Genomic DNA, 25,766 nt, shown 5'->3' with positions numbered 1-25,766 from the left:
TCTGCCTGCATTTAGTAACACGAGATAAAACCCATATGCTGTCAAATTGCTTTCCTCATCCTGGTCTCAGTTTCTCTATTATTGAACTGTGAAGTATTGCACTTGTCTTTAATTCTTCAGAAGTTATTGTCCATCACACAACTGCCCCTTGACTGTGCCATTTATTAGTTAAGAGTACTAGATCATGTTTAATACAACAGATGAGAAATTATGAGCGCTTAGCATAGCCTCTGAGCCTGTTTGCTAATGTATAAAGTGGAGATGACAGTACTCCAGGTTGATATGAGGAATAAATAAAATGATTTGTGCAAAGCAAATAAGAGCTGAAATTACTATTAGTGTTATTAATGTTATTAATATTTTTCAAGTCTGATAAAAGATTTGGCTTTGGGGAGTTTTTAATATCCACTACGTTAGGGCTTATTTTTTGGATTTCAATTATCTGTACTAACTCTGTTCCTATTGGAGGGTTAATATAGATCATGTGGGGGCATTGTTATTTAACTCGAGGAAATTTGGATGTGTTTACAGTAACTAAATAAAGTATGGTTCGATGAAAAAAAAGAACTTTAAAAAATTCACCTTGGGGCACAGCCACCAAATACTATTATCTAAAAGTGGTTGGAACAGAGAAGAAGAACAATAATAACCTAAATACTTGAAAACATCAGCTGGGGATACTTAGAGAATTCTTGAATACATTTTATTTTGCAATATTTAGTGCTTTATAACAATTTTCTTTGCATTACTGGGTTTCAAAAGATAGAATGCAAATAGCATTACAATTTATACCTTATTCACTTTTATTTTTTAAGAACTGAATTGCAAGATTGAATCAGACAACTTAATCATCTTCTTAAAGACTAATAACAAAATAGATAAACCAAGTGGAGAATATAAACTACTTCATTCACTGGAGCATATACAAATTCCTAATTTTACTGGAAATTTCATTTGAGTCAGCAAAAACATACATGGGCTTTGTTCTCTGAACCAATCCAAGCACATTAAGTCAATAGCAAACAGTTGAGCAACTGTCACTCTCCTGTAACTTCATCTATCAGAAATAAACTTTCATTACAATCTTCCACAGCACTTATTCAGTATTCTAAAACTACAGTTATTATAAAAGGATATTGTCAGAGGTGAGTAGGATTTATTAACCTATTATTTTTATTAATCTTATTTACCAGCAGGCTTCATTGCCCTTCACAACCCTTCAGAATAAAAACTGTCTCAGATCATGCTGGAATCTTTTAAAGCTTATTCACTACACCAGGAAAATCTTAATTTCATAACTCATGTGTGCGTGTTTGTGTGTGTGTGTATGTGTATGTGTGTTTCTGTTTTAACTATTGAAGATGTGTTTGCTTCCTCTATTCCCTAAAATCAAATGTGTTTTCAGATGGTTATATTTTTCAGTCTACATAATATTCTGTATTATATAAAAAATTTCCCCATGTTAATCATGGGCATTATTAATTAAAAACCACATGCTTAGTAATTAGCCTGTAGGGTTTGTCCTCCTGCCAGGACAGGGAAGGCTCCCTGGATGGAAGACGTCACACTGACTAAGCTGATGCTGTGCTTGCTCTTAGCCAAAAGGCCAAGCAGTAAGGCAGCCAGTTGGCTGGAATTTAGCAGTCCGTCATATGGTTTGGTCCCTGCTGGATGTAAAGTCATGGAGTAGATGCCATGGGGGCTCTGTGATGAAACAGAAGACATAAAAAGAGGTTCAAAATCTAATGAAGAGAAAGGACTATTGAAAATGGAAGTAAACAATTATACAACTAACAGAAATGATGAATAAATGATTGGTTTTAGTGATTAAATATTCCAAACTATGTAATTGTTGAGTATTACAGACACAATCAAATTTGCATTTTTAAAAATTCTTCTTTGGGCAGTTTTTTTGCTTCAAGACTTAGAGCTAGACTACTTTTAGCCATCTTCAACTAATACTGCTGATTGCCTGCCCAGTGGCTGCTCCTCTCTCTTCCTCTCTCCAACCAGAATTCCAGGGCTGTTCAGGCATCTGTTTCTCCCCTGACAGCCCGTGGAACCCAGGGGAAGCTGAATTCATCTTTAGCTTGAAGGGACTCCAACTGCCATTGGTTCAGCTGTGGTGGGCATGTGACCAAGTTGGACCAATCAAATGAAATGAAAGGCTTTCATTCCACACTGGGGAAAGACAGTCTTTCCCGTTCAGCTGGACATGAATGAGGAAGGTTGGGTCCCAGCTGCTGCTGGCAGCCCTCCTGCAACCAAGAAGAAAGCCAGCTTGAAAACAAAGCTGACATATACTGAAGGCATAGGACCAAGAGAAATGCCAAACGATGGAGCTGCAGCCCTGACTGTGGAAGGTCTTAGGTGTGAGGTTGTCATACCTAAGGCTGTGTTACGTGAGATAATATATTTCTAGCTTTTAAAAGCCAGTTGTAGTTGGAATTTCTGAAAGGATCCTAACTTCTATATCACCTTATAAGGAGGCATTTATCATTGAAGGCAATTATGTACTGCATTTTACATAAGATTTTAATTCATCGTATGATTCTTGGTATGTCTTTTTTAGGTACACATTTATGGGGTACATGTGCAATTTTGTTACATGCATAAATAGTGTAGTGGTCAAGTCAGGGCTTTTAGGGAATTCGTCACCCAAATAATGTACATCGTACCCATTAATTCCTTGTTATCCACCCCTCACCCTTCTAAGTCTCCATATCTTTGAAAGCTACCTGACTTAGCAAGCCTGCTGTGTACTAAAGAATGCTAAAACATCTGGACAGGTAATAATGGATGTGCAGGTAAATAACAGGCAATCTCTAGAAAGTATTTAGGTTTTTTAAAAAGCAAAGATAAATGCTACATTATATCATGTAATTATGCATTATTTTTACTTGTTGGGCCTCCAAATTCAACACATAATAAGAATATGTCCTTTATACCATACACTTGACTTAATAGAGAGCATCGAGATTTCAGTTTGTGTTAAATATGATCCTCAAAATCTAAAAGGAAAAGTCTTCAACCACTCTAGTTCTTTCTTTTCAATCAAAGTTTTACATAGATCATGTTGATGCAGGTAAAAGGTGAGACTCATAGTTGTGCACCAGGCTAGAAAAATTGCTTTAGCCCAAAAGATTGAAAAGGCTTCAGATGGCTGATACACACACCAGAACAGAAGCATGCCTGGCTGAGAGCTCATTTGCATGAACTCTTGCTCCCCAGGTAGCGATCCTAGCTACTAGAAGAGTAGGCTTTCTTTCTCCATGGGTTCTGGGGCTCCTCTGAAGACTGACCTTTTCCAATTGCAAATCCAGTATCCATATTCTGTAATTTGTGCAGAATGGCAAACTGGAGGTCGTTCACTTGAGTAAGATCTTGGGGTAGACTGGGCTTTCTGGGCACTTTCTAGTACTCTTTCACCTTGAGTTAAGACTCATCAGATACACAGTATTCATGTTGGAAGGTGTGGTTCAGTGACTTGCTTATATAAGGGATGTATCTCTGAAATTAGGCAAAATATAAGAGAAACTAAATTTAGAACATTTCATTCAGAAGGGAAGTGGACTATTGTTTTCTATATCAATTGTGAGGGTACTTCTGGCAATATGTGTATATTTCATTGGGTAACTCGGGAAAGTGAATATGTTGTTGATCTATATCTTTGGAAATAAACCTTCAGACTATTTTCATTCATTAACTCTACCATTACAGATTTATTGAGCATTAACTTCACATCCTGTATTGAGCCAGAAACTGAAGATTTGTAAAATAATGGTCATGGTCCCCACACTCATGATGATTATGGTCTGGTGAAAGCAGACAGAAATCAGATGATCATACAGGCAAAGATAATATTAGCTCTGTTTAAGTTCTGTAATAGAAAGTTACATTGGTGCTAAAGAGCAGAGAGAGAGTGTGCTAGAGAAAATTATTAATAGACTAATCACAGAAGTCTTCTGGGGAAGTTAACAAGGAAAAGGAAGGAAAAAAATATACAGGGAAATGAAACATCCTGTGCAAAGGCCCAGTGGTTTGTGGTTGAGGGAATTCATCTTTACATTGTTACCATTTACTTGATTATTTGGCATGTAGTAAACACTCAGTAAATGTTTCATAAGTGAATGAGTAGAATGGCTTAGTATATATTTTATCTTTTAACCATTGCCTTCTGAGATGAAGTATCCAACAGCAATTTTTCATTAATTTGTTCACATGGTAGGTGTTCAATACATATTTATAGAATGACTAAACAATTTTTAAAAGCTTTTTTACACCATCCAGCCCACAATGATTTATAACTCATTTGAATTCCTGTATAGAAATATTTAGAAATAAATATAGCTAAAACAATTTACATTAAATATAATTTATTCACATTAAATATAATCTATTCCTAAATGTAATTTAAATGTTTTATAAATTATTAAATTATATTTAATATGATTTACTATAAATTACCTTATATTTAATATAATTTATTATAAATTACATTATATTTAATATAATGTATTATAAATTATATTCATTTAGGAATAAACGTTTATTTATTTTACCCATTTATTATCAAGAGCTCTTACACAGGATGAGTCAGAACTCATCTCCATCCTGAGGCTCTGAGGCTCTGAGACTCTGAAACTCAAAAAACTGTTGGTTGAATCTGAATATAAGAGTGAAGGAATGAGTGAATGTACAAATAAATGCAAATAAAGTGAAAAGGCTGTGCTGAGAAGGTTTCAGTAAGCTTTTCCCTTCCCCCAGTTTATCCATGGAGGGTTTCTTCTCTGTACGCTCTGAATTCAGGTCAAATCTTGCTTCTGGTCGGTTCAATATGGATTCATAACTTTCCTTTCCCCCCCAAAAGAAATTAAAAATAAAAGGACAAAGGCAGATAGAGGAAACACTCTTTCAAATGTAATTCACAGAGAATATGCCTCAGAATCACTGTGGATAGAGTAGGTCATGCTGTGAAGAGGCTTTTTAAAAATTCAGATTCTGGGTTCTGGCTCAGATATTCCATGTCAGAATTTCGGGGTCAGGGGGAATACCACAGCAAAGTGAATCTGCAGTCTTAACAAGCTTTCTTAGAAATGCTCACACTAAAATCTGAAACTGGTACATTCTCTGACTAAAAGATGAGAATTGACCTTCCCTTTAATGAGGATATTTAGTCTAGGGCACTGTCCATGGTTCCAGAGATGGTTCTATGGCTCCAGTGCAGAACAATCCAGAAATTGACCACAGGGAATCCATTTCCACTGGGAAGTTTCTGCTTCGGAGCTAAATTGCACACACAGTCTATTATTAATATGTAGGGAGTGAGAGGTAGGAATTCTGGATTTCTAGATGAAGCAAGCTTTAAGGAATAAAAATATGACTACTCTGAATTTAGAGTGGTTTACAGCATACAAGGACTTTAGGACTAGAAAATAGAGCTAAAACATTTGCACTAGCAATGAAGCAAGGGTCCTGGCTGTGGTCTGATAGGATTTATGTGGGAGAGATGATAAACCTGCAACTATAGCCACCATTCTCTATCCATGGGAAGAACAGACAGAGGAAACTGAGAACTACAGCAACATGAATTTGAGTTCAGTATAATGTGTACTTTCCAGATCCTGACACTTACAAATGCTGAATTGAGTTTTCCAGAGAGGGAAGTTTTAGAGTCCCTTTCATTCAATGGCTTTTTCTTTGTTTGTTTTTGAGACAGGGTCTCCCTCTGTCACCCAAGCTTGAGTTCAGTGGTGCAGTCATGACTCATTGCAGCCTCAACCTCCCAGGCTCAAGTAATCCTCCAGCATACCTGGGACTACAGGCGCATGCCACCACACTTGCCTAATTTTTAAATATTTCTGTAGAGATGAGGTCTTACTATTTTGCCAGGCTGGTCTTGAACACCTGGGCTGAAGTGATCCTCCTGCCTTGGCCTCTCAAAGGGCTGGGATTACAGGTATGAATAACTGCGCCCAGCCCAGTCAATGTCTTTAAAATGGGACAGATATAAACATGTCTGGGGTGTTTGAGGCGAGGCATTGTTGTAAGGTAGAGGCATGGGCTCGATTACATTTCAGATCCTCTCTGGTCTCTAACTTTATAATTTGAAATATTTTCATAGTAATATTTTACAGATAATATGATGACAAACAAGGTCTATACAGACAAATGGGTAGAAATTCAATGAATACAGAAACTTTCCAGTAGGAGCCATTTGGGAATTTGCATTCTGTAAGTTGCAGGGACAAAAATTAATTTTAGCTTCCATGTCTCTGCTTCGTAACTTGATCATGGGCAAAATGAGATTTCTGATTTTCACCTACAAAATGGTATAGAAGCTAGTGGTTAATTGTATGTCCTATTATCAAATTAACAAGCAGGTGTATTCAATAAGCAGATGGATGACTTTTTTTCTAAGTTTGCTTCTGACAGTCTGGAAGTCATTTTATGGATTTTTTTTTGTTTTCTGGAATTTTTTATATGACAGAGTTTAAAATAGTGCCATACTAAAACTAAAGTGTAGTAGATAGAGAACTTGATCTGCAAAAATAGAAGCAACAGTAGCAGACAGGTTGATTTTAAAATTTTTGTCTTAGAAAAATATTTATAAATTTTAAATAGTGAATTTCTCCAAGTCATTATGAAATGTGCATTTTTACTTTAATATCATTTAATGTGTTCAGTTTTAAACTGGGGAGCCATTTAAACATATACATGTTATTTAATTTCAAAACCATTTATTTGCATATTTTGATGGTGGTGTATAACAGTCAATCAAATGTTATCTATTTTGTAAACATTCCTTATGCCTCATTTGGAAAACTATTCAGATATATGTCTTGGTGAGATGTGTAGTCATTGGATTTTATAAATCATGTTTCTAACTCCAAGTTGTGGCAGAAGCACATGCACATCTTCAAGGCCTGTGACTGATCTTTGTGGAATGAGACGCTGACTGATGAGTCACATCTTTAAGAGAATTCCAGGGACCTCCAACCAAACTCTGAAGGCATGTGGTTTTTATGCAGCCACCAGCCTCTTTAGAACTTGGCTTCCAGCTGGGTTCCTGTGTAAGATAAAAATCCTGGTGCAGCCTCTCTCCTCTTAAGTTTCTGGCAGGTGTGTGCTAGATCCAGCCTACTAAATACTGCGTAATTAGAACGCCTTGGGCAATCACTGTCATCCTACATCTGTAAGGCAGTGAGGGCAGTGTTAGCATGACTGTGCTCATTTCTTTAACATCCCATGCTTATAGACCCAAACACAGCTGCCTGAAGGGCCTGTGTTTGATGCATGAACTATAGGAGGACCTTAGAAATGAGTCTAATTATATCAGTATCTGAATATTTTGTGGAGGCAAGATGCATTATTCATAAGACTGCACCTCTGTATAAGGAAAAAATAGTCCATCATATGTACTGCCACTTTTTAAATAGCACTTGTCAATTTTTATGTTTATTATGTTTATTATCTGCCTTCCTAGCACTGGACCATCAGTTGCTAGAAGGCAAAGAAATTTTTTCTGTTTCAGTTAGTGATGGAGACATAACTACTAGAACAAAGCCTGGCACGAAGTTGGGGATCAAGGAATAAATAAATGAATATTAGCTTTTAATATTTACCATGAAATTAGGTTGGTTATAGGCAAACCATGTGTGTTTAAACTATTCTATACAATGTTATCAAGTGAGGGAAGCATCTTCCTCCTAAACTTTGTATTGAATATATTATTATCAGGTAATCAAATGTCACCAAGAAAGTGAAGAGAAAAAGGCAATATACTGTTTGTGGAAACTGTTGATCTGAAAAGCTCCAAATTCCTGAAAAAGAGTTGAATTTGAAGATGCCCAGCCTGGAGTATGTGTATATTTTTAGTGATTACTGCATTAAAAGAATAATGATGAAATAAAATTACATCAATATGATGTCACTTCATAATGACTTAATTGCTAACCTCAGCCTGTAATTATTTTCATAGTTAACATTGCCATGTCATATCTACGATGTTATCTATCTTTTTAAATATATACATCAAATAGAATTTTGGTTTTTAACTTTGTTTTATGCCCCTTTGGAGAGAAAAAGCTTTATTACTGCAACTAAGAGTAAGAATGTAAAATGTCCATAAATTTCTCAAAGAATGGTGTGTGCATTACTATTTTAACATAATTTTGGATTAAACCTATTAGCATTTCAGACTATTTGGTGTGTATGCAAATAGTCATTTTTCTGAATAAAATAGCTATAAAAGTAAACATCTCTCCTTTCTTACAAATATATTCATAGTCCCATAACCACGTGTAATATATATTTGTTCATTGTTTCACTTCAGATTTCTCTCTTGCTGTCAGACAATGAACAAATATATATTGCTTATCATATTATCCCTCAGTTTTATTCTTCATTTCCTCTGGTCCTCACCTCATTCACTTACACACTTCCTTACGAGTATGATTAAAAACACATACACCATCTTTAAAGGCTCAGATACACAGGAATTATCTGAAATACCAAAGAGACCTTAAAGTCCAGCCAGGCTAGCTATTTTAATTTAAAGAAGCTAAAGGCCAGAGAAATGAGGGGCCAAAGGTTGTGCGGTTACTTCATGATAAGATGGGCCTGAGGTGTTGCGGTTTTTTGGCAAAGGCTAATTTCCTTTGCTTTTCCTTGGTGACCCCTTGGCATTTAGCTGAGAATATAAGGGGAGCTGAATTAATACTGGCTGGTTTACATTGAGCTGAGTTAGAATACATTCCTTTGCATTTTATATGGAATTAAAAATAGTCAACCTGTTTCTTATTAGCAGTCTGAAAAACATCTTTAAAGACCATGCATGGATGTGGTATTAAGGAATGTGAATATTTATTGCTAGACAAACTGCTGAAGTATAGATATCAGGGCATTTTCCCAGTTAATTATTGATGGTCAGCAGCAATCACAGGAGACAGAGAATGAACATCAGAGGGGGATAAAAGGATTGGAAAAATTACAAATGGTCACCATAGAACTCTCAAGCAAGCAGAACTTTATACAAAAAGAGATTAACAATTTGAATGAAGTTGGTGGGAACGGTTTTAGCATTTACTCTTCACCATTTATATAAGTGGGTTGACATGTTTGCTTATTAACTCTATTCCTTTAGACGTCCTTCCAGTCTGTTCCAGCAATGCTGTAGTTTTGCAATTTTATTTTTTGGGGCTCCCAAGCTAGAAGTCTGCATTTTAAACTCTTTTTAAATTGAGTATTTTCATTATATATATATATATATATATATATATATATATATATATATATATAATTTCAAGTTTTATAAAGCAATGAAGGATTTGGAGGTTGGTCTGGTGCTGTTTATACTTCTTTATAAAAATATATAGGTGATAAAAAGCTTTACTGTTTAAGCTTTATACACAGGCAAATGCAGGTCAGAAATGCTTTGCATAAAGAGGTCTTTCGTAACTTCAGTCACATCTGTGTGGTGAGGACTGATTGACTGAGGGAAAGAGAATAGCTCCCCCAGCTCATCGGAATCCCCAGAGACATCTCAGCTTGCATCTAGGAGGTCAAAACTCCTTGATGGTCCGATTGTGACTTGACACAGGAGGCTGATGAAGAAAGAGCAAGGTGATCCCCTGAGGGTCTGGGACACAGCTCAGGACATTTTTTCCAACTTATAAAAAAACAAGAAAATGTCACTTGATTTGCTTTGAATCTGACTCTGTGCCAAGAAATCAAGGTGAAATTTGACAAACTTTTTATGCATAAACGTCTCAGAATTATTTTCTAGTAGCTTTATTTTCTAATTTGAACAAAAGTTCTAACAGGGCATTTGGCAGCAGTTGCTTTGAAATAGAATTTGGGAAGTAGAAATTTTGGTAGAATTTATTCTTTTAACAAATCTTTTCTGGATTCATTTACTATAACAAGTAATAAAGAGATAAAGAGACGAATGAGATAACACCCTTATAGAGATTTCACTGTAGTGCTGTATGTAGGGTTTTAGAACACAGTTGGTATTGTAAGATAAGAAAAATAGAACTGATTATTATTGGTGCTAAAATGTCTTTAGTGACAATGAGATAAATTTTCATGTAACATTTTAAACTAAAGCATGAAAGAGACCACAATACTTGGAATATTGTGTACACTTACTCCTCCCTTTCGTTTCTTCGTGCCTTGCCTTTCTTCCCTGCTTGCTTGTAGCTCTAGCTTTTAAGCCACCTTTAATTCCTTCTACTTTGTACTCTTGGGAGGGCCTGCACTTTGAAAATACTTGACATTCAGGAAAATACACTTTATATGTTAAAAATCAATGGTGACACAATATTTACAGCCCAAAGGCCAAACATTTGGAGTTTCTTTATAGAGAGTAAGTGCTCAGAGACCAGCTTTGTGCTACTAAGCTGTAGACATCAAAGAATAATAATACAGCAGTTTTCAACTTGATGGCCCGAATGGGCTTTAACCCAGTGAAGTGAAGTATTGAGCTATTTCACAGATCTGTAATAGAGAGCCGGTGTGGGAATCCTTATTTTATCTTAATTACTAAGGAGCCCTTTATGTCTCAGAAGTCCCCATGTTTTGTTTCAAAACTTCTATCTGGAGAATGAGTTTATAGACTTGTGTCTACAAAAGAATGACAATACTTTGAATTAGGTTTTAAGAAGATTCAAAGTGCAGCCAGAAGGGGAATTCTTTTGCTAGTCCCTGCTACATTGCAGCGTTTCAAAGAAAGCTTATGGTAGGTCTATGATTTAGTAGAAAGAAAAGAAAATGTATTCGTTGGCAACTCCCATGCCACCTAGCAAGTTTAATTTTCTTGGGTTAAGCACACACACACAGATGAGTACACATGCACACACACACACCCCAAAGCATTTATTAGCTCATTAGAAGCTGTATTATGTGTCTAGTCGAGGAGTATTATTTGTTGTGTACATTTGACCCTTCATTGTTATTAGTTGCTCTTTAGCAGAAAGCCTCTCTTTCAGCATCAAGAGTGAGGATGGCAATAACTATTACTAAGCTGATAATAATTACAAGGACCAAACATGATTATTGATGGCTCTTCCATCTTTCATATGTGTGTGCTACGGGTAATACTGATATGCTAGTTCTGTTATTGGGCATGAACTTTATGTGACCTATCATTTATCATCAGATGAAGTTCAGCCCAGCCTAATAGTTACATTACGTAACAGAGCTTTCTGGTAGTGAAAGAAATCCACTTAAACCACTGATGTGCTAGGGTTTCATATGGAGTGTGGAGTGTTCATTCTCTTTACTTGTAAAAGAGACTTAGAGGGGGCTATCTGAGCATTCACCTTGGAGAAAACTGTTGATGAAGCCAGATAGCGCTGATAAAGGATCACTTTGGGAATCACTCCAAGCCTGCAAAACCTGGAGCATTTAGGAAAGAGGAACCCCTCAAAGTGTCAGGAATATAACTATCAGAGAAAGGATCTAGAGATTTTCTAGTACATTTGCCCCTCATTTTTTGGATGATGAGGCTGACAGTCTCAAGGTCACACATCTTTGTCATGCCTTTTTCACCAAACTACATTGTCTCTCAGGGAGGACAGGAAGGACATGACCTATGATCAATGTCTCTGGGACATCTAGGATACAAGTGCCTCTAAGATAACTACCAAGCCAAGAAGTATGTTTTTTAGGTCCTTCCCTGAAATTATAGTGGAGAGTACATTAGTAAGGAAGCAGCTGGCTCTGGGGAAAGGTTGGACTGATTGCTTCCTTGGCATTCAGATCATGTAGTAATAGCATATGGGGGTCTTGGATTGGCCTCACAAAGAATCCATCAGCGGCTATGTCCCACTCTTCCATGGAGATGGATGGTACACCTATTGTGCTAGTGTTTGGGTGAATACACTGTCACCAGAAGACCAATGGAAACTATTGAAACTACACATAGGCCAGGCGCGGTGGCTCACGCTTGTAATCCCAGCACTTTGGGAGGCCGAGGCGGGCGGATCACGAGGTCAGGAAATCGAGACCACGGTGAAACCCCGTCTCTACTAAAAATACAAAAAAAAAAAATTAGCCGGGCGTGGTGGCGGGCGCCTGTAGTCCCAGCTACTCGGAGAGGCTGAGGCAGGAGAATGGCGTGAACCCGGGAGGCAGAGCTTGCAGTGAGCCGAGATTGTGCCACTGCACTCCAGCCTGGGTGACAGAGCGAGACTCCGTCTCAAAAAAAAAAAAAAAAAAAAAAGAAACTACACATATATGAAGATGGCTTTTTTGGGTGGCTGTAACCATCATGGACAAGTCTTTGTGTTGTTTCCCTGAATGCTGGTGTTAGGTTATGTTCTGAACCTAGGAAGTTCTTTTATTCCAGCAGGCTTTGAACGTCTAGGTCCCTGAAGTCCGGAGGCCAGAAGCACTTGCCAATGGGTAACTATGTCCCCTTGCTGTGCATAAGCAAGAAAGTAACAAACAATTTAGAGGCTGCAGTGCAGAAGGCAAGGCATCTGCATCCCTGAGGTTCATCTTAAGGAGTCTCCTGAAAGCACTCCCAGGCAATCTGGAAGGTTGGGAGAGGGGTGCTGAGGATCTAGCCACTGGTAGTAAGACTTCCTAGCTAGGAAACTATTTATTTGCTAGCACTGGCATAACAAACTGAGTGGCTTAAACAACAGAAATAATCTATTTATTTTTAAATGATAGGTAATAATTGCATATATTTATGGGGCACAATGTGATATTTTGATATGTGTTTACATTGTGTATCACTACACCTGACTAACATCCGTCACTCCACATACTTATCATTTTTTTTTTTTTTGTGGTGGAAACATTTAAAATCTACTTTTTTAGCAATTTTAAAATTTATAATACATTAGTTTTTTTTAAACTTTTTAAAAATTATACTTTAAGTTCTGGGATACATGTGCAGAACGTGCAGGTTTGTTACATAGGTATACACGTGCCATGGTGGTTTGCTGCACCCGTCAACCCGTCATCTACATTAGGTATTTCTCCTAATGCTATCCCTTCCCTTGTCCTCCACCCCCAACAGGTCCTGGTGTGTGATGTTCCCCTCCCTGTGTCCATGTGTTCTCATTGTTCAACTCCCACTTATGAGTGAGAACATGCAGTGTTTGATTTTCTGTTCCTGTGTTAGTTTACTGAGAATGATGGCTTCCAGCTTTATCCACGTCCCTGTAAAGAACATGAACTCATCCTTTTTTTAAAAAAATTATTATACTTTAAGTTCTAGGGTACATGTGCACAACGTGCAGTTTTGTTACATAGGTATATATGTGCCGTGTTGGTTTGTTGCACCCATCAACTCGTCATTTACATTAGGTATTTCTCCTAATGCTCTCCCTCCTCCAGCCCCCCACCCCACAACCGGCCCGGGTGTGTGAAGTTCTCCTCCCTGTGTCCATGTGTTCTCATTGTTCAACTCCCACCTATGAGTTGAGAACATGCAGTGTTTGGTTTTCTATCCTTGTGATAGTTTGCTTAGAATGGAACTCATCCTTTTTTATGGCTGTGTAGTATTCCATGTTGTATATGTGCCACATTTTCTTTATCCAGTCTGTCACTGATGGGCATTTGGGTTGGTTCCAAGTCTTTGCTATTGTGAACAGTGCTGCAATAAACATACATGTGCATGTGTCTTTATAGTGGAATGATTTATAATCCTTTGGGTATATCCCCAGTAATGGGATTGCTGGGTCAAACGGTCAAATGGTGTTTCTGGTTCTAGATCCTTGAGGAATATTATGGGCACCATGATGTGTAATAGATCTTTAAAATTTATTCCTCCTAACTGAATCTTTGTATTCTTTGAACAACATCTTCCCATCCCCTTCCATCCCACAGCCTCTGGTAACCACAGTTCTATTTTCTACTTCTAAGAGTCTGACTTTTTTAGATCTTACATATAAGTAAGATCATGCAGTATTTGTATTTGTATGCCTGACTTATTTGTCTTAGCATAATATCCTTCAAGTTCATCCATAAAACAACAGAAACTTATTGTCTCACAGTTCTGCAGGCTAGAAGTCTGAGATTAAAGTATCAGGGGGGTTGGTTCCTTCTGTGAAGGAAGGATCTGTCCCAGGCCTCTCTCCTAGGTGTGAAGACAGCTGTCTCCTCCTGTGACTTTTCCTATCGCCTTCCCTCTATGCGTGCGCCCATATTTTCTCTTTCTTCTAAGGACTAGCCATTTGAGATTAGGGTCTCCCACTTCCAATGGCCTCATTTTAACTTGGTTACTTCTCTGAAGACCCTATGTCCAAATAAGTTTACATTCTAAGTTACTGGGAGTTAGAATTTCAAAATACGTGGGGAGGAGGGATGCAATTCAATCCATAACAGGAACCTTGCCCTGGTATCTCTGAGGTTCATTTCTATGACTGATGGCCAGAGGCTGTGTTTGGATTCCAGAGACTTTCTTGAATGTGTGTGCCTGTGTGTGTGTGTGACTGTATGTCTATGAACATGTGTGCATGTGTGTGTGTGCACGTGGACATGCACTAGCTGACTTCTTCCTTAGGATGGGGTTCCTGGTCAGTCTGTATTCTTCCACAGCTTTCACCCATCGGAAAGCAAATCAGTTTCCTTTTTCAAAATGGAAAAATATCTCTTTCTCTGTGTCCTCTTAAACCCCCCATCCCCACTCTCCTTTTCCTTCTTACTGTGTGCCTTAGGCCATTCAGGCCACTATAACAAAATACTATAAACTCTGTAACTCATACACAACAGAAATGTATTTCTTACAGTTCTGGAGGCTAGAAAGGCCAAGATCAGGAAGCCAGCAGATTCCAAGTCTGGTGAGGGCCTCCTTCCTAGTTTACAGATGCTGCCTTCTTGCTATGTCCACACATGGTAGAAGGGGCTAGCTCCCTGGGATCCCTTTTATAAGGGCACTAATCCCATTCATGATCTAATCACTTCCTCAAAGCCCCCCTCGCAATACCATTACTTTGGGGATTATGACTTCAACATAGGAATCTGGGGGGACACAAATATTCAGACCACAGCATCATCTCTTTTCTCTGACTTCCCTCACTTGCTTTTATTTATTTATTTATTTATTTATTTATTTATTTATTTACTTTGATACAATCTTGCTCTATCGCCCAGGCTGGAGTACAGTGGCATGATCTTAGCTTACTGCTCCCTCCACCTCCCGGGTTCAAGCAATTCTCATGCTTCAGGGTACCGAGTAGCAGGGACTACAGGCGTGTGCCACACGCCCGGCTAATTTTTGCAATATTGGTACAGATGGGGTTTCACCATGTTGGCCAGGCTGGTCTCAAACTCCTGACCTCTGATGATCTGCATGGCACGGCCTCCCAAAGTGCTGGGATTACAGGCATAAGCCACCGCGCCCAGCCCCCTTACTTATTTTTTAATATATCCACATTGTGCTGTTTGTGTTCTGATTCTTTATCCCTCATATTCCTTGTTTCATCATCATAATTAATTTTTAAGTGTTTTGTTTCTTAATTTACTAACATTACTTTCCTATTGGCTCAGATAGTTTTCTTCTGACTTCACTCTCCTTTAAGTATTTTTCTTTTTTTTTTTTTAACTCTGTGGGTCTCAGACAGGCTGAAGCAAAGACCTGAAAAATGTTTATTCATTTATATTACTGGATTGTGAAACTTTTATTCTTTCTACTGGAATGTTGTCTGTCCTAGGTTTTAACTATCTAGAGAGTAACCTCCCACCATGTGTAGACTACCCGTTAACAAATGCATTTTGTTGTCAATGGTTTGAAGCCTTGAAGATTTTGAAAAGAAGCTTAAAACAAGTTTAGAAAGAGGATGTTTCGTCCTGAAACTTCACTTGAGTTCACCCATCACTAGAGTTGAAAACATAAATACCACAGACTTGCTTGGCTTCCAGAGGAAGGCTACCTTCATGTTATGATATTATTAGAAAAAAGCAGAACTAATTGTTGGATTTTTCTCATCCATTAGTTTTCCTCCTGTCTCTCCTTTTTAGCTCCCAAAGCTAGCGTTCCATAATACATTGCTGGTAAATATTTAATTGCCATTCTCAGAAATGTGTTTTGCATTTTCACATTACCCTCCTTCTCATGGTGATGAAAGACAAGATGGGTAATATATGTGTGCCTGTGTCAGTGAGTGTGTACTCTAGGTATTGTCTTTATCATAAAAGATAATATATACATTAGATTTCCTGTAATGGAGAACTTCCTCGCCTGCTTCTTAATGAGAGGTGCTGATGTGAAATGACCCTAGCTTTCCTAAACACACAGCAATCTAATTTGAACCTGTATGCCAATTACAGGCCTCTGTGGAGCACTTTATGGTGAAACAATCACGTCACAATAGGATTAGAACACTATGCCCCAGGACCACAAGGGAAGCCAGCCCGGGCATAACTGCAGGTTTATTCCTCTAAATTGTCTGTAAACAGCATTGATAGCCACCTTGGTGCCACCTTGGTATTGTTTCTATAAATCCTCCATAGAAACAATCTAAAATGAATAGACAACGAGTCAGTAATGGCCTGTTAGTTCCCAACACAGGGTTGCACCACTGAACTGCCTCATGAATACCACTCATAGGGACTGATCTTGGGTAAACATTCACAAACGGCAGAGCAGACAGGCTCTATGACAATCAGGTTAGATAGTCTGAGAAATCATTGTGAATGGTGCCTTCCCCCTGATCTTTCTGTGCAAAAATTAGCTTCAGAACTGAACCATTTTAGTTCTGTTAGTAAGTTTATACAGTCATATGCTTTCCACAGTCTCTTCGATTTCAATAAGAATTTTTTTGCAGTTACCTGACAATGCTAACTGCTTTTGACTAATGTAAAGAAAGCTAAAATTGTTATGTCTTGATCATGAGAGCAGGTTTGAAGATGATGATGAGACATGCAGAAGTCAAGCCACCAGACTGGAAATTAATCACCAGGTTGTGCTGGTAGAGTGGAATTAACTACAGGATGTACAGCAGATGATCATTGTAATGTGGCAATATTAAAGGGCCAATTATATACTCTCGTAAATTAAATCCAAGTAGAGAAAATTGTGCCATTAAACTCTAAAGAAGTATTAGTTATTTTTCCCAATATAGTATAAAAATCCCTGATATCAAACCTCACTTTTTCTTTCATACATAGAAATAAAAGTAAAATATTTCATTTGCCCTGCTGTATTGCTTAATATTTTTCTTCATTTAGGCTATTTACAGACATCCAATGTTTTGTTTTGTTTTTTGTCTGAACAGGCTAAAATAGTTTAGTAAAATAGAGCTACTATTCCATATGTGTTAGTGAGCTGCCTAAAACTATTTCTGTGTTCTTTGTTTAGTGATGCTGGTTGACTACAAGAAGTATTTTTAATTAGAAGAGAATTTAAGAAAGAATATAATCTATTTGGGGGAAAATGACATTCCATATTCCCTAGGCTGTTGTCATTTGGGCCTCTGATGATGGTTAGAGGCTTTTAAGAGCACTCTTGCTTAGGTTTAGGTTTAGTGGCTTTTCTGCCACCCAGGCAGGGAAATGAATAATGCTCATTCACTCAGAAATAAAACGAGTGCCTTCTGTGTGTTAGTTACCACAGTAGACAGAAGGCCAGTTCTACCTCAAGGATGGTACAGACTTTTGGTCATTCAAAAGTTGAGAGCATTTAGTTAATTCAGATTAAAAACAAAAGCAAAAACACAAATGAAAAGCATATTTCATGCTTGAGAGTGAAAGTACAGTTTGGGTTGGAGTGATAACTCAGCTCCTTACTGCCCTGTATGGAAACATGCATGTTTTAACTCAGGCTGCCATAACAAAATACCACAAACAAGGCAGCTTAAACAACAGAAATTTACTTTCTCACAGCTTTGGAGTCTGGAAGCCTGAGCAGGGTGCCAACATGGTGGGATTCCGGTAGGGGATCTCTTCCTGGTTTTTTGACTGCCACCTTTTAACTGTGTCCTCCCATGGCCTTTCCTTGGTGTGTGTGTGCAAGGGGGGGAGAAAGTGATCTTACTCTGTTCCTTTTCTAATAAGGCCACCAATGCTATAGGATTAGGAGTCCACCTTTGGACCTCATTTAAACATATTTATCTCTTAAAAACCCCATCTCCAAATACAGTCATATTAGGGGTTAGGGCTTCAACATATGAATTTTGGAGAGACACAATCCATAGCAGTGTATCATTTATTTCAAACTGTAGGTGAAATTTATTTCAATGGAAGATTTCCAACAGAAGCCAATCGTTCATGTATTAAATAAAAGGGCTATTGTGTCCCCAAAATAGCACTTAGTTGGAAGTCGAAGATCTGAATTTGAGGACTAGTTGGGACATTTGCTGGCTGTGTAAAGTTGGGCATTCTAGACCCAACATAGTCAAAGTAGATACCTTAGTCTTAACTCACACATGTACATTTCTTTTATTATTATTATTATTATTATACTTTAACTTTTAGAGTACATGTGCACAATGTGCAGGTTTGTTACATATGTATACATGTGCCATGTTGGTGTGCTGCACCCATTAACTCGTCATTTAACATTAGGTATATCTCCTAATGCTATCCCTCCCCCCTCCCCCCACCCCACAACAGTCCCTGGAGTGTGATGTTCCCCTTCCTGTGTCCATGTGTTCTCATTGTTCAATTCCCACCTATGAGTGAGAACATGCAGTGTTTGGTTTTTTGTCCTTGCGATAGTTTGCTGAGAATGATGGTTTCCAGCTTCATCCATGTCCCTATAAAGGACATGAACTCATCATTTTTTATGGCTGCATAGTATTCCATGGTGTATATGTGCCACATTTTCTTAATCCAGTCTATCGTTGTTGGACATTTGGGTTGGTTCCAAGTCTTTGCTATTGTGAATAGTGCCCCAATAAACATACGTGTGCAACACATGTACACTTCTTTCACTTAATAATGACCACAATATTCTCCAGCAGCTAAGGTGGAAAACCTGTTTTCATTCATTGTTTTCCTTCTGTGAGCCCTAAATTCACTCAGTTGCCATGTCTTGTTGGTTCTTTATGTGACAGATCTTCTCCATCTACCACCCTTGCATCCCCGCCACCCCCTGCCACCCATGGCCTCTACATTATTGAAGGCTAGTGTGATCTCAGACCAGACAATAATGGTTTCCTCACATCCTACCACCAGTCTTTTTCCACAGCTCAGGTGATGTCCTTCCCTATTGAAAAATGTTCAACCAGTTCCCCATTATACAAAGACAAAGTCCAGACCTGACATCCCAGGTCTTCTAACAGTTGTCTTCAGCTCAGATTCCTCACTCAGGCTCTCACAACTCTTCTTCATACTGCTATCGCCCCAGCAAACTCAGCTCATCACCACTTGATACACTGTCTTTGCCCCTTCTTGGCGCTTCCATGATTTACCATTGTTGTACTCGTTCCCACTGTAGTCAGTCAACATTCAACAAATATATGTTAGTGTTGTTTCAGTTCCTGTCTTAGCTGCTGAGGTTGTAAAAAGGGATTGGGCCTGGTCCTTTCAGAGTTCATTGTCTAGTGAAACGGAGATAGACATGTAAACCAATAGTTACAATTTAATATGGTAGATAAGAGCTCAAAGCTGTAATGCTTGTCGTATCCATCCTCTCAGGTCTGTATCTTACTCATCCAGTCCTACTTCATGTGCTACTTAATCTCTTATTCCCCTTCTCTTATTTCCATGGTGCTTATCTGTGCTTTTCTTGTAATCTTAATCACTTTGATCATGTTTTAAATGCTTGTGTTCTCAAGTCTTGTTTTTCTCAATTAGACTTTAAGCTTCTTGCAAGCAATATCCATATTCCATATTAACCTTTGTGTTTCCATGGTGCCTAATACAGACTTTTATCTAGCACTCATGAATGTGCTGACAAAAATAATTCCTGAATTTGTGAAACCACGCATTAAGCAGTGGACCCTTTAAATAAAACCACTTCCTTTGAATAATATGAAAATCTTTGTTGTTTTATCAGGTTTTAGCTTACTAATTTAGTTAAATAAAAGCCTGATTAGAGGTGTAGAAGCATGCATTTCAAAATTAATTCCAAAGGTTGAACACTGCATGCAAAACAGTACATGAAACACTAATTATTACTAATATGTTCTAAGCATTAAAAATACATTTGATTATGATATTCTTTGAAGTGCTTCTGGAGAGTATATAAGAAAAATAAAAGACTCTGGAGGCAAAGTCATATTCATTAAATATATAAAAAAAGGAAATATAACTTTTAACAAATATTTCCCACATTAAAGAAGTGTCAGCCCTTAGGAATTTTTGTGGTTTTACTTGCAAATGTTATTCACTTTCTATTTTAAATTAGAATTTTCCCTTGTAAAATCCTTTTCAAAAAAGGAAAAGGTTAATCTATACTCTCAGAAATATAAAATTATTGTTTATTACTTGTTTGATACTGTAATAATTTTGAATAGGAACACAGTGAACGGGCACTATTTTTTTTGGTAGAGAGACTTAGTATGTATTCAAAACATTCCTATTTCATTCAGATAACTGGCATAGACTTTCATAGCAACTCAGCTAAACAGTAACATATAATTACATGGTTTTTATAAAAATATTTGGCCTTAATATATTAATTAATTAACTAATTTGAGACAGGGTCTCATTCCGTCATCCATGCTGGAGTGCAGTGGGGCAATCTCAGCTCACTGCAGCCTTGGCCTCCTGGGCTCAAGTGATTTTCCCACCCTAGCCTCCTGAATAGCTGGAACTACATGTGTGTGCCACCATGCCCAGCTAACTCTTTATTTTTTGAGGAGACGGGGTCTCACTATATTTCCAAGGCTGGTCTTGAACTCCTGTACTCAAGTGATTTTCCCACCTCAGCCTCCCAAAGTGCTGGGATTACAGTCCTGGGCCACCGCATCCAGCCTCTCTTTAGCAGACAAAAGAAAAGTGAATATATACATATAGTCAATTTTGCAACTCACAAAATTATTGTAATGCTTAGAAAGGCTAAATTTAGAAGTTTTGAAATTTTAGAAAAACATTTAAACATATGGAAAACATCACTCATAATCCCACTATATAGAAAGATTTAAAATGTTGGCATAAGTCCTCCCAGTCTTGTTTTTTTTTTCTGTACATTAAAAAAATTGCATAATGAATTTACTTTCTTTCCTCTTTTCTGTTTTCTTCTTCAATATTTACTAGTGCTGCAAGGAATAGTAAGAGATGTGGATGTCAGGGACACAATACAAAGAAACTATATAAGGAACTTCACTGGTCTTTCTTTCCTGCCACCTCACACTTGATGTTCTCCAGGCTTCTGTGTTTGACAAACCTCTGTGAAAAGTAATATATGTGCTCAATTCTATGCTGATCTCTAGGTCTAGAATGATACAACAATGTCCCTGCACTCAAGAATCTTGAGGGACTGTCAAAAATCAAGTGCCATGTGGCCATTCTTGCTTAAGGTCATATGGCAGAGCAGCGCACAGAGGAAGAAGTTGTCAGTTCTTTTTTTTTTTTTTCTTCTTTTTTTATTTTTATTATTATACTTTAGGTTTTAGGGTACATGTGCACAATGTGCAGGTTTGTTACATATGTATCCATGTGCCATGTTGATTTCCTGTACCCATTAACTCGTCATTTAGCATTAGATATATCTCCTAATGCTGTCCCTCCCCCCTCCCCCAACCCCACAACAGTCCCCGGAGTGTGATGTTCCCCTTCCTGTGTCCATGAGTTCTCATTGTTCAATTCCCACCTATGAGTGAGAACATGTGGTGTTTGGTTTTTTGTCCTTGTGATAGTTTACTGAGAATGATGTTTTCCAGTTTCATCCATGTCCCTACAAAGGACATGAACTCATCATTTTTTATGGCTGCATAGTATTCCATGGTGTATATGTGCCACATTTTCTTAATCCAGTCTATCGTTGTTGGACATTTGGGTTGGTTCCAAGTCTTTGCTATTGTGAATAGTGCTGCAATAAACATATGTGTGCATGTGTCTTTATAGCAGCATGATTTATAGTCCTTTGGGTATATACCCAGTAATGGGATGGCTGGCTCAAATGGTATTTCTAGTTCTAGATCCCTGAGGAATCGCCACACTGACTTCCACAATGGTTGAATTAGTTTACAGTCCCACCAACAGTGTAAAAGTGTTCCTATTTCTCCACATCCTCTCCAGAACCTGTTGTTACCTGATTTTTTAATGATGGCCATTCTAACTGGTGTGAGATGGTATCCCACTGTGGTTTTGATTTGCATTTCTCTGATGGCCAGTGACGATGAGCATTTCTTCATGTGTTTTTTGGCTGCATAAATGTCTTCTTTTGAGAAGTGTCTGTTCATGTCCTTTGCCCACTTTTTGATGGGGTTGTTTGTTTTTTTCTTGTAAATTTGTTTGAGTTCATTGTAGATTCTGGATATTAGCCCTTTGTCAGAGGAGTAGGTTGCAAAAATTTTCTCCCATTCTGTAGGTTGCCTGTTCACTCTGATGGTAGTTTCTTTTGCTGTGAAGAAGCTCTTTAGTTTAATGAGATCCCATTTGTCAATTTTGGCTTTTGTTGCCATTGCTTTTGGTGTTTTAGACATGAAGTCCTTGCCCACGCCTACGTCCTGAAGGGTATTGCCTAGGTTTTCTTGTAGGATTTTAATTGTTTTAGGTCTAACATTTAAGTCTTGAATCCATCTTGAATTAATTTTTGTATAAGGTGTAAGGAAGTGATCCAGTTTCAGCTTTCTACATATGGCTAGCCAGTTTTCCCAGCACCATTTATTAAATAGGGAATCCTTTCCCCATTTCTTGTTTTTGTCAGGTTTGTCAAAGATCAGATAGTTGTAGATATGTGGCATCGTTTCTGAGGGCTCTGTTCTGTTCCATTGATCTATGTCTCTGTGGTGGTACCAGTACCATGCTGTTTTGGTTACTGTAGCCTTGTAGTATAGTTTGAAGTCAGGTAGCATGATGCCTCCAGCTTTGTTCTTTTGGCTTAGGATTGACTTGGCAATGTGGGTTCTTTTTTGGTTCCATATGAACTTTAAAGTAGTTTTTTCCAATTCTGTGAAGAAAGTCATTGGTAGCTTGAAGGGGATGGCATTGAATCTATAAATTAGCTTGGGCAGTATGGCCATTTTCACGATATTGATTCTTCCAACCCATGAGCATGGAATGTTCTTCCATTTGTTTGTATCCTCTTTTATTTCATTGAGCAGTGGTTTGTAGTTCTCCTTGAAGAGGTCCTTCACATCCCTGGTAAGTTGGATTCCTAGGTATTTTATTCTCTTTGAAGCAATTGTGAATGGGAGTTCATCATGATTTGGCTCTCTGTTTGTCTGTGATTGATGTACAAGAATGCTTGTGATTTTTGTACATTGATTTTGTATCCTGAGACTTTGCTGAAGTTGTTAATGAGCTTAAGGAGATTTTGGGCTGAGACAATGGGGTTTTCTAGATATACAATCATGTCATCTGCAAACAGGGACAATTTGACTTCCTCTTTTCCTAATTGAATACCCTTTATTTCCTTCTCCTGCCTGATTGCTCTGGCCAGAACTTCCAGCACTATGTTGAATAGGAGTGGTGAGAGAGGGCATCTCTGTTTTGTGCCAGTTTTCAGAGGGAATGCTTCCAGTTTTTGCCCATTCAGTATGATATTGGCTGTGGGTTTGTCATAGATAGCTCTTATTATTTTGAGATACGTCCCATCAATACCTAATTTATTGAGAGTCTTTAGCATGAAGGGTTGTTGAATTTTGTCAAAGGCCTTTTCTGCATCTATTGAGATAATCATGTGGTTTTTGTTTTATCAGAGACTAGGATTGCAACCCCTGCCTTTTTTTGTTTTCCATTTGCTTGATAGATCTTCCTCCATCCCTTTATTTTGAGTCTATGTGTGTCTCTGCATGTGAGGTGGGTTTCCTGAATACAGCACACTGATGGGTCTTGACTCCTTATCCAGTTTGCCAGTCTGTGTCTTTTAATTGGAGCATTTAGCCCATTTACATTTAAAGTTAATATTGTTATGTGTGAATCTGATCCTGTCATTATGATGTTAGTTGGTTATTTTGCTCATTAGTTGATGCAGTTTCTTCCTAGCCTTGATGGTCTTTACAATTTGGCATGTTTTTGCAGTGGCTGGTACCTGTTGTTCCTTTCCATGTTTAGTGCTTCCTTCAGGAGTTCTTTTAGGGCAGGCCTGGTGGTGACAAAATCACTCAGCGTTTGCTTGTCTGTAAAGTATTTTATTTCTCCTTCACTTATGAAGCTTAGTTTGGCTGGATATGAAATTCAGGGTTGAAAATTCTTTTCTTTAAGAATGTTGAATATCGGCCCCCACTCTCTTCTGGCTTGTAGAGTTTCTGCTGAGAGATCAGCTGTTAGTCTGATGGGCTTCCCTTTGTGGGTAACCCGACCTTTCTCTCTGGCTACCCTTAACATTTTTTCCTTCATTTCAACTTTGGTGAATCTGACAATTATGTGTCTTGGAGTTGCTCTTCTCAAGGAGTATCTTTGTGGCGTTGTCTGTATTTCCTGAATCTGAATGTTGGCCTGCCTTTCTAGATTGGGGAAGTTCTCCTGGATAATATTTTGCAGAGTGTTTTCCAACTTGGTTCCATTCTCCCCGTCATTTTCAGGTACACCAATCAGACGTAGGTTTGGTCTTTTCACATAGTCCCAAATTTCTTGGAGGCTTTGTTCATTTCTTTTTATTCTTTTTTCTCTAAACTTCCCTTCTCTCTTCATTTCATTCATTTCATCTTCCATCAGCGATACCCTTCCTTCCAGTTGATCGCATCTGCTACTGAGGCTCCTGCAATCTTCGCATAGTTCTTGAAACTTGGCTTTCAGCTCCATCAGCTCCTTTAAGCCCTTCTCTCCATTGGTTATTCTAGTTATCCATTCTTCTAATTTTTTTTCAAAGTTTTTAACTTCTTTGCTATTGTTTTGAATTTCCTCCCGTAGCTCAGAGTAGTTTGATCATCTGAAGCCTTCTTCTCTCAACTCATCAAAGTCATCCTCCATCCAGCTTTGTTCTGTTGCTGGTGAGGAACTGCGTTCCTTTGGAGGAGGAGAGGTGCTCTGCTTTTTAGAGTTTCCAGTTTTTCTGCTCTGTTTTTTCCCCATCTTTGTGGTTTTATCTACTTTTGGTCTTTGATGATGGTGATGTACATATGGGTTTTTGGTGTGGATGTCCTTTCTGTTTGTTAGTTTTCCTTCTACCAGATAGGACCCTCAGCTGCAGGTCTGTTGGAGTTTACTAGAGGTCCACTCCAGACCCTGTTTGCCTGGGTGTCAGCAGCGGTGGCTGCAGAACAATGGATTTTCGTGAGACCACAAATTCAGCTGTCTGATAGTTCCTCTGGAAGTTTTGTCTCAGAGGAGTACCTGGCTGAGTGAGGTGTCAGTCTGTCCCTACTGGGGGGGTGCCTCCCAGTTAGGTTGCTCCGGGGTGAGGGACCCACTTTAGGAGGCAGTCTGTCCGTTCTCAGATCTCCAGCTGCGTGCTGGGAGAACCACTACTCTCTTCAAAGCTGTCAGTCAGACAGGAACATTTAAGTCTGTGGAGGTTCCTGCTGACTTTTTGTTTGTCTGTGCCCTGCCCCCAGAGGTGGAGCCTACAGAGGCAGGCAGGCCTCCTTGAGCTGTGGTGGGCTCCACCCAGTTTGAGCTTCCTGGCTGCTTTGTTTACCTAAGGAAGCCTGGGCAATGGCAGACGCCCCTCCCCCAGCCTCGCTGCTGCCTTGCAGCTTGATCTCAGACTGCTGTGCTAGCAATCAGCAAGACTCCGTGGGCATAGGACCCTCAGA

The 25,766-nt window shown here is 38.4% G+C and overlaps 1 long non-coding RNA gene across 1 annotated transcript in view; it reads right to left on the bottom strand.

Moving 5' to 3' along the window:
• The window catches only part of LOC134732544 (uncharacterized), a 63,930-nt gene extending 49,074 nt beyond the window's left edge, over positions 1-14,856 (bottom strand). The window contains exon 1 of the long non-coding RNA XR_010115859.1: positions 14,746-14,856. This is a non-coding gene — a long non-coding RNA (uncharacterized lncRNA). The remainder of the gene's footprint in view (positions 1-14,745) is intronic.
• Positions 14,857-25,766: the final 10,910 nt, after the last annotated feature.

The sequence above is a fragment of the Symphalangus syndactylus genome, chromosome 15 (genome assembly GCF_028878055.3).
Source record: "Symphalangus syndactylus isolate Jambi chromosome 15, NHGRI_mSymSyn1-v2.1_pri, whole genome shotgun sequence".
Classification (NCBI taxonomy): domain Eukaryota; kingdom Metazoa; phylum Chordata; class Mammalia; order Primates; family Hylobatidae; genus Symphalangus; species Symphalangus syndactylus.
The sequence above is the reverse complement of the archived record's forward strand: the minus strand, read 5'-3'. Positions and strand labels throughout refer to the sequence as shown.